This window comes from Lepisosteus oculatus, chromosome 13 (genome assembly GCF_040954835.1).
Source record: "Lepisosteus oculatus isolate fLepOcu1 chromosome 13, fLepOcu1.hap2, whole genome shotgun sequence".
Taxonomy (NCBI): Eukaryota; Metazoa; Chordata; class Actinopteri; order Semionotiformes; family Lepisosteidae; genus Lepisosteus; species Lepisosteus oculatus.
In genome coordinates, this window is record NC_090708.1 from 29,117,386 (window position 1) to 29,127,641 (window position 10,256).

The window sequence follows — 10,256 nt, forward strand, 5'->3', positions numbered from 1 at the left end:
TGCTTGTTGACTCCGGTATCACGTTAGTTAAAGACTTCGATGCTTAAAATGTTTGGGGAGAAATGGAATACTGGTGTGTAAGTTTTCTTTAAAGTACCGAGACCAGCCATATACTGTATGTTTAAGTTCCAAAATTAATATCATTTATGGCCTTCACACGCGTTATAGTATGCTCCTATTCTTTTTATGCTCAGGCACTAAGATTTCCCTTCAGTGGTAAAATTCCATATAGATATTCAATACTTAAACAGGCACAGTTAAGACATTAAATATACATATACATACTGTATACAGTACAGTTTGCATATGGTAATATGTTTATGTTCCTAAATCAATCTCTTTTATGAGCATGTGAAAGGCATGGTGAATCGATTCTCAAAAATTACTGTACTTTAGATGATTGGAAACAAATGCGTGATTGTGAAATGCTGTGCTGTTACTTTTACAAAGACGGTCAATGAAAAAAAGAATGTTGACCAGGGCAATACTTTGAGTTTACACTTACAGCTTGTCCAAGGTCATTCATTATTAATACTATTAGTAATATCTTCGTTAAAGACTTGAGAGGTTGAGCTTTATTAGCTCCACCTTGCAGAAATTCCGGATACTATTATTTTGCTTGTCGTATTATAGGAGAATTTACGGTAACTAGCGGTATTTACCGGTAACTTGCGGTAGACTGCGTACAGCGTACCGGAAAATAATGCGGTATCGCCCGCGCATTTTGAATGGCTGCATCTGTATGTATTAATAAATGTATCCTAGTGTATTAGTACCTGTGTGTGTGCGTTGTTTGAGTTATATTGCATAGTTGGATTCTAAGGCCATCAAAAGAATCATTTTGTGATTTACTGCTACAATTAATAATTGTAATAAATGTACTCCATTTTCATCAACAGAGGATACCCCAGCAGTGTGATTGACAGGGCCCTTGCCCGAGCCAAAAACACCCCCCTGACTATCAACCCGATCAGGAACTCCCGCCTTAACAACTGCATTCCTTTGGTGCTTCCTTACAACCCTAACACACTTCCTATCCCCAGGACCATTAACCACAACTTTTCCATCCTACAGGATGATCCGTCCATTAGGGCCCTCTTTTCTGATCGCCCTATCATCTCATATTGCCGACCACCTAATCTGCGTAACCTCCTTGTTCACAGCTCCCTTGACCGCCCTCAACAACCATCCACACCAGGCACTTTCCCTTGCAACAGAGCTCGCTGTATCACCTGGAAGTACACATCCACCACCAGACTCATTCAAGGCCCCTCAGGACAATTCTGGATCACCCAGACAGCATTTTGTACCTCCAGCAACCTTATTTACTGTATTTCTTGCAGTAAATGCCCAGCCATCTACATTGGAGAAACAGGAAGGAGACTCGGAGACCGCTTCAGAGAACACGTCAGGGCTGTGAAGATTAAAGATCTCTCCAAGCCCATTGTTTCTCATTTCACCACTGACAGCCACGACCACTCTAATCTCTCTGTCTGTGTTCTCAAAGATGGTTTTCCGAACTCATACATCAGAAAGACCATTGAAACCAAAATTATTCTGCAGCTAGGATCACACATTCTCCCTTCTCTTAATGACAGACTACTATTCCACTAAATTTTCTTCATTCATTGGAAGTTTCATTTCACACCTCTCTGCACCCATTCTGACTTCACACCTCTTGATTGGCCTCTCTTTCTGTCCCCTGCCCCCACCTCTCACTCCTCCTCCCTCCCAACCTTTGTTCTCCCGCTACTTTACCTTTGCCTACTGCCCTGTCTCTCTCACACCTGAAGAAGGCTCCACGGCCGAAACGTTGTGTTCTCTTTCTTCTTTTTTTTTCAGCATGGAATAAACCTATTACTTGTTCCCATATATAAATCATGTGCAAGTTCCCTTACACCTTTTACCTTAGCTTCACAGCTCATGAACATAAAAACATTTTCTTCTGCTGGGACTCTAACCCAGATTAAAATCTTTTATTTTCCTTCTTTGCCGGGACTCTAACCCGGGCTTAGTGGGACTCTAACCCACCTACTCCTGCTTCTCTGCAGTTATCATACATGTACTTGGCTGGGCCACTCAGCCCAGCTTTGCCTTTAGAGCTCTCATTACCCATTGTTGACAATGCCTTACTGTTTCTAGAACACTATCACATTAACTACTCCGCAGAGCAAAAACCACACATCCCATCCTCGTCGCCAAAGATTGTCGTGGAATTTTATCGAAGAAGAGCAAGGAGAGGTATTCTCATTCACTCAGTAAGGTCTTTATCCATATTGCAATATGGGAAAAAGCCATCACCCGTCTGTGCAGAGAAGTGAAAGCTGATTCAAAAGCAAGCAGGGAGAGCCCTTGTTTTATATCTTTTTTAAGCTGATGCAACACTTCAAGGACAGGCAAAGCAGTAATTTTCCATTCCTTATAGGTTTCTGCTTTAAGCAAAGAAGAGCAGTTATTAAAATATTTCTCATACACCCTTCTTTAAGCAGCAGAGATAAACATTATTAAAACATCCCGTGCCCTTGACGAGTTGGGTGCTATCACACTTTGTTCTAAGTATCCAGCTGCTTCTGCAGCACAGCTCTGTCAGTAAACAACATTTTTAGGATAAAACACCTTTTCTCAGTAACTTTCCATTACATGGGTAAATGAATGAATGACTGGTGTATGTGTGTCCTGCGATAGATTGCAATAGACTGGCAGCCTGTGCAGGGTATAGTCCCACCTTGTGCCCTGTGCTTGCTAGGTTTGGCTGAAGCACAACATCATTACTCATCACTTGATATAAAATAATGGATCTGTAAATAGTTAATATATTTGGATGCAATGATTTGTTAAATCACAAATATATATATTTCAGTATCAATGCAAAATCCCAGTCAAGATAGAACAAAGGTTTGATTTTCAGTTTGCAGAGCAATGCAGTAGTGGGTTTGTTAAAAAAAAGATACTTAGAAGGAGCAGAAGTAATTTAGATTAGGGTTTGACTTTCTCCTGAATTTACATTGTGAATATATTTGAAGGTTTAATTAAAATCTCAAATGTATTCACAACCGATGAATGCATTTGCCTGTATTTTCTTTCCTGGTTGAAATAACGTAAACTAAATTAATTTATAAAAAAAATAAAGCTTACCTTTAGTTTGCACAGGGTATTATATTATTACATTATATCATTTACTATCATTTTTTGGAATAGAGCTGATATGGAATGTATATAATTATCACAAGAGCTCAACAGTTTTTTTTTGTTCTGTTCATAAGAATAATGTTTAATAAATTGTGTGGTGATGCAGATGTTTCCCAGTGTTAGAGTCAATGAGCAGAAGTGTTGTCTAGAAGCGTGTGTCTGATTTTTTTTACAATTGCAATTGTTGTAGACTTCTCAATAATAATAAACTGTGAATTGGTATTAGACATAATTAACAGGCATGTTAATGCAGTTTAATGCAAAGAATAAATTATACATATGTTGGAACTGGAGCCTATCCTGGCTGGCAATGGTCACAGGGCAGTGGGACACACTGGGTGGCATTCCATTCCATCGCAGTGCACACAAACACAAGCACAGAGACACACATTCACACCAGGGCCATGCTTACACCCGAAGAAGACTCCACAGCAGAAACGTTGTATTTTCTTTCTTCTCTTTTCAGCATGGAATAACCTATAACATGTAAACATGCGGACTTGTTCTCAACAGTTGAGATGTTAATGATGTGGGTCTTGGTTGCAGAACATAAACCATATATTGTTGCTGGGTTTCAGTATGCTTGTGCTCCCAAGGATATTATAAGATTCATACATGACAGAAACCTCAGGGATTTGTGCTGTTGTTTTTGGTGAAACATAAAAGGCCATAACAATAGTCAAGAGGGTTAAAAACAAGAGTATTAAGTGCCAATTATTTTTTTCAGTATTTGGAGTAAAACAAAAATATGAATATATTTGGAAGATACAGTAAAAACAAATTAATTTTAAGATCATATGTAATGTTCAGTTTGAAATTAAGAAACCTTTAAAGAATGGCATGGGTGTTCACATTTAAGAACAATTCATGCTATCAGTGTATGCTCTCATGATTTCAGTTGTTAAATAATAATCTCAGCCTCTACAGTATATTGACCTTTGAAACATTATCACTCCTCATGACCCAGTTCCCTGAACTGCCCACTTCTACAAGATGTTTATTATGTTCCCATTTCAGACTTTTCTGTTTATTGAACCTTTCATGTTGTACAAAAGCAACTGGCATCAAACACAAGCTGTACTGCTTAGGGAGTTAGCACACTTCTGTTCTTCTTGTTATCTTTGGCTGTCATAAACTAAACTGCTTTTTCCTAGTGAGTACTGATGTATTTACAGTACCTTATTTAAAAAAAAAGTATTTTTTAAATTTAATGGATTGTAAATGGGTGAAATATTTTAAAAATATAACACCAAAAATAAACTTTAAAGAGTCTAATGTGCAAATGTTTTGGAAAGAGGAAAACATTTTTGTGTTTACTTTTCTGTGTTAAGAAAAAGCAGAAAAAAAGCATTTCCCACATATACAATATCAAAGGAAATGAATCACTGAAGAAGACATTTGGTATATTAGGTGTAGTGTGCTCTCTGAAGGCACCAGTTCTGTAGGGTTTGGGCATTTACTGGGACAATTATTAATTGTAGCAGTAAATCACAAAATGATTCTTTTGATGGCCTTAGAATCCAACCATGCGATATAACTCAAACAACGCACACACACAGGTACTAATACACGATGATACATTTATTTATACATAAAATATGCATGTAAACCTAACAGATCTTATCGAGAGGGTTATCAGAATACAAAAGGTATATATTCAGTCAGTTACAAAATGTTACATATATCAAGAGGACATATGTTCAGTATATCATTCATTTAGACCGTTTCGTAAATGAACTTGGTTATAACTTCTACATAAGATACTCAAAACAAGTACATAACTCTTAGGAATTAAATTGATATCAACTGGTTGGGATAAGAATTGAATTCTCGAACAGTAATGCAGTGAAGTTGAATACTCATCCAATCTTTGGAGATTCAGATCTCCTGCGGGCTCTTTGGCTCCGTGTCAGGCTGTGCTGTGCGGCTTGCGACGGTGATCTGCTGATGCTCACTGACCGGCTTGTTAGTGTTGGCTTTAACTAGCAAAGTTTGTGCACAGGAGAAAAGATGACTGTGGGTCCCAGCAGGTCAGGAAGAGGACCGGTTCATTCCTGATGAAGCGCTAGTTCTGAATAGTGATTCAGCTGTCCACAGTTCCGACCTATTCATGAGGCTTGCTGCTGGTGCTAACCTCGGGTGGATCCTATGGTTATTCTCTGGCAACCTCCACTCTCGACTCTTAGAACAAAGGAAAGTTCTGGCACTCGGACACACTGGCCATTCCGTGGTTGTCCGGGCTGAGTCTCAGGATGGTCAGGAGGTGCTCTAAGAGAATGTCCTGCCCTTAGGAGCCTTCTGCTCCTGGGCCGTCCTGCCCTGGAATTCTCCTTTGAGATTCTCCCTTTCAGAAAAGTCCACTACAGGCTCTCTGTGTTGCCTGTTTTTACCTGGAAGAACTTCAGCTCGTTGATTGGCTGAAAGTTTCCTGGGCATCAGAGCCCCACGTGGGTTACTCGGCCCTACCTGTCCCTGATTGGTTGATCAAGGTGAGATATGAGTCACTTACTCCTGACACTTAGGAATGCAGTCCAGATGTCCATCTGGCACTCCCTCGATAGATAGGCACCAATGGATGACCATTGATCATGATAGCCAGGCTTAGCTAAGTGCATCCCCCTTTGGGAGCTGTCCCTTATCAAAAGAAAACATCTTTAAATCAGCCTGCATGAATAGTTTCTCTGTGGCTGCACCACAGAGATGAACAGAGAGATGGGGCCTCATTTGGGAAAGCACCGCAACACTTAATTCTGTCTTATTAACAAGCATTGCCGCTACATAGGTAAACCATTCATTCTTACCTGCTGCCTGACTCTCTCCTGATCTGTGTTCCAGGTGTCCCAGGTACTGCAGTCTGGGCATTCACTCGTGGTGCCACCTAGAGACTTGGTTACATTTGACTGCTACATAGCCCATGACAATTGGTGTACATTTAGTTGAAGAAAGATATTGGAATGGCTCCTCCTTATTTTCTTGTGCTCAGGATTTACTTAAGAACATTTTACTGCAGAGAGAAACAAAGACCGATTCAGGTAGAAAATTTAGGATATGGGGATGTCTGGTTTGGACACTTATTTGTTTATTGAAGAAGATTTATGTGGATGAATGGTACCTGGAGGTAAAAGTGAAAAGTATGAGAAAACAATAATGTATTGCAAACATTCCAAAACTTTTTTAAAGAAACAGACAATATTTTTTATTTAAATACTTTTATTTATTATTATTTAATAAGTTGTTTTGATTGGATATGTTGGAAGGGTAAGCCATGGAATGACAAGGAGAGCAATAAAGACCCTATGCATAGAGAAAAAGGGGCAACACAGGGGTTAGCCCAGGCTCAGGGGGTCAGATGATGTCAGAAAGAAACTTATGCCCGTTATATATAAAGGCGTGACCTTGTGCTAGCTGGGTTTCAGGACATTCATACCCTCAGTGCTGAGCAAGAGGCAGAGCAGACACAGGAAGTAAATAGGCTACACAACAAGACACACCGAAAAGACATAAATAATCAGATGGTACTAGGAACAGGATAGAAGTAGAGCGCCCTCTAGGTGTACTGGGCATGACTCCCCCCAATTTATCATTTGTAAAAAAGCCTTTTCTTTGCCCCAGGTTCATACAGTGTGTGTGTGTGTGTTTTCATACAGAGGAATTCTAAGTCTGAAACTCTAAAAAACTCTCTTCCATTCAGAACTATAACTATTAAAATAATTAAAAAGCAGTTGATTTCTCAAGTGTTGATTTATCTGTTACTGGTGCTATTAATGTATGTGATCAAAGTTGGTACATGAGCTTTGATCACTAGATCAGAGCTTATTCTAGCATTTGCAGCATTTAAGTGAACAAAGAGTAAAAAACCTAAATCCGATGTTGTTGTTCATGTTCTTGTTGTCTCAAAGATGAAAGGAGCAGAATGACTTACCACTCCTTTCATATCACAAGATGATCATTTCCTTGAGCCACCCAATCATATACACAGGTTACAGCCCAGTGACCTATGTAAAGCAACCTCAAAATTGCAATTCTTGAAATATCTCAGGAGAAACATAGCTTTTTATAAAAGGGTGAAATTCTACAATGGCCACACTCTACATTCTTTTCTTTTCAGGGCATGAGTATAAGTAATTTGTGACGTAAAGAATACAAAACATAAATGATATTATAAAGCATTGCATAAGCCATCTATGAATTGGCTCCATTACTCTGCTCTCCTCCCCACTTATAGCTGATGTGTGGTGAGCGTTCTGGCGCACTATGGCTGCCCTTGCATCATCCAGGTGGATGGTGCACATTGGTAGTGGTGGAGGGGAGTCTCCATTACCTGTAAAGCACTTTGAGTGGAGTATACAGAAAAGCGCTATATAAGTGTAAGCAATTATAATTATTATACGTTTTCACTTCTAAGGTTGTAATTTGTGTTTGAGTTTAATACATTTTAAAAGTCTGCACTTTAGTTCTAGTGTACATTGAAGAAAAATTGCCTCTAGAAATAAAATGATTACTTTTCAATTAGATTGTGGATGAATTTATTTTAATTATTATCCTGTTATGTCTCCTACTAACTAGTTTGTGGTTTGTAAAGTCGCCTGTCCTACAGATGTCATTTCTTAGCCATGTCTGTAAGTGACGGTGCAGCCTGGGCTCTCTGTCAGTCTGGAGTGCCACATTGTCGAGAGCCTCTCACTGAAATTAGTTTGGCTGAAGCAAGACTTTGGGCAGAAGCCCATATACATGGTGACATGAGCTAGATATTCCACTGAGACCATGTTCCATGGTGAATTCCTTCATTCTCTCAATCCCCGTTTCAAAGTGGAGGAAACACCTATGGATTTCAACCTCAAAATTTCAAATATTCAGTCAACGGGTGTGGCTGCATATTACTGTAGAGCCTTCTGGTATGGACTGCTGATTTTTGGAAATGGGACTCTGCTGCTACTGAAAAGTAAACGTAAAAATACAAAACAAGCTTCAATTTCCAAATCCAGAGATTTAGAATTAAAAAGAAAAATTAATAGGGTCATATTCACTAAGTTATAAACCTTTTAGCAGTAATTCAACAAACTGAATACATATATGATCTAATAAAATTAATTCCTTTATTTTAATGAAATATAAAAGATAGAATGAAAAAAGGTTTATACATTACACATCTTTTGCATGGAATAATAAATATGAATATGTTTGCATTTGCTTCATTAGAGTCCATTAACAGCTAAGAGCATTATCCTAACAATATCAATTGTCCAGTAAGCAGACATACTGTAGCTCTGTATTACCATGGAGACTTCATGTACACACAGGTAGCTTTTGAAAATGGAACTCTCCTGTTTCTGGACAGAAAATTATATTTTTGATTATTTTTAGATTTTTTGCCAGGACAGAACAAAGGGATTTCCTAACAAGAAACTGAAACAGATTTTGAAACAGAGCTTTATTATAGCCATGGTAAAGACTAATATTCTAAGTCTAATTAATAGTGAAATCTACTGAACTTAATATATTTTGTTCTTCAGTTAGTTTAAGGATGTAGATATAACATAAATCAAGATTATATAATGGTTTAAATAGTTATTTAAGCTTTTGAATACTGTGAAATAAAATGAAGATCCATGGTACACATAATGTGTCCTGTCAGATTTATATACATGGAAACATTATTTTATATATTTATATGTTAGTTATTAATAAGTACTTTTTAAATAAGGATCAAAGTCAATCACCAGGAGTGTTGTGCAGCAGCGTCCGTTTGTCTCAGTCCAGACAGGAGATGATGTGACTCTGCAGTGTATAATACACACTGAGAACTGTGCAGGAGAGCACAATGTTTATTGGTTCAGACATGGCTCAGGAGAATCCCTACTAGGAATAATTTACACCCATGGAAACCAGAGTGCTCAATGTGAGAGGAGCTCTGTGGCTGGGTTTTCTACACAGAGCTGTGTCTATAACCTCCCCAAGAGAAACTTCAGCCTCTCTGATGCTGGGACTTACTACTGTGCTGTGGCCACATGTGGGGAGATCCTGTTTGGAAATGGGACACTGCTGGAGATAACAGATAGCAATACTTTATTAAGGATTTTGACTCCATTAAATTAAGTTGTAAGTGTTAAGCTGGATTTTATAATATGGCTGCCTTAAAGAAACTTGAGCTATAAGTTATGGAAATAAGTAATTGTTTCAGTACATATTTTCTTGTCATTTAAAAAAAAAATTAAAAGCTGGTGTAAAAATAAAATAGAAAGTTACTTGTTATTTTCTGAAAAGATTTCTTAATACAATTAATATACTGTAAGTTAGATTTTACTCCAAAAAATTATATTTTGGGTTGAGCTGCCTAATACAAAAATACTATAACCACACTCATAAAATATGGCATTGTCACATAGATGTGCATCACTAGAAATTAAGAAGTATATTAAGTATAAAGAAATAGTTTGAAATTAAACTTTAGCAACCTTAAAAGCTAGGGCAATAATAATTATGTAAATTGTGGAATTCCAATGGTTCCAAATTTGTTGTTCTTAAGCAGGGATATGACATGCAGATATCTAATTAATATAATGTTTTAATGACTTATATGATCAATTAGCAGAATTCCTATCCAGAGCCAGCCTTCCTTCACTGGTGCTGGTGATGTCAGTCCTGCGTTCAGCGTTAGGTTTTCTCCTAGCAGCTCTCGCCTGCACAATGCCCTCCAGACAGCTTGAACTTGAACTTGAACTTGAACTTTATTGCCATATGTAACCGGTATTGGTACAATGGAATTCTTACTTACAGAAAGTCTCTCGATTGTAAAACAAGTGTAAAAACAAAACAAAGTGCAAACAGTGCATCAAGACAATGTGCAAACAATAGACAATGTGCAAGTAAACATGCAGGCAGTTTGAATGTAAACAATACAGACATGTAAACAATGACTGGAGACGTACAATAAATAAATTACAATGAGGTAGATGGTGATGGTGTGGGTGTGGTCCGAGGGGGATGGCTAAATGTGTTCGCCAGTCTCACTGCTTGTGGATAGAAGCTATTGAAGAATCTAGTGGTAAGTGTCCGTATGCTCTTAT

At 38.1% G+C, this 10,256-nt stretch overlaps 1 pseudogene; it reads left to right on the forward strand.

Moving 5' to 3' along the window:
• Positions 1-3,593: 3,593 nt before the first annotated feature.
• Positions 3,594-9,285, forward strand: LOC102684750 (Ig kappa chain V region K29-213-like; annotated as a pseudogene).
• Positions 9,286-10,256: the final 971 nt, after the last annotated feature.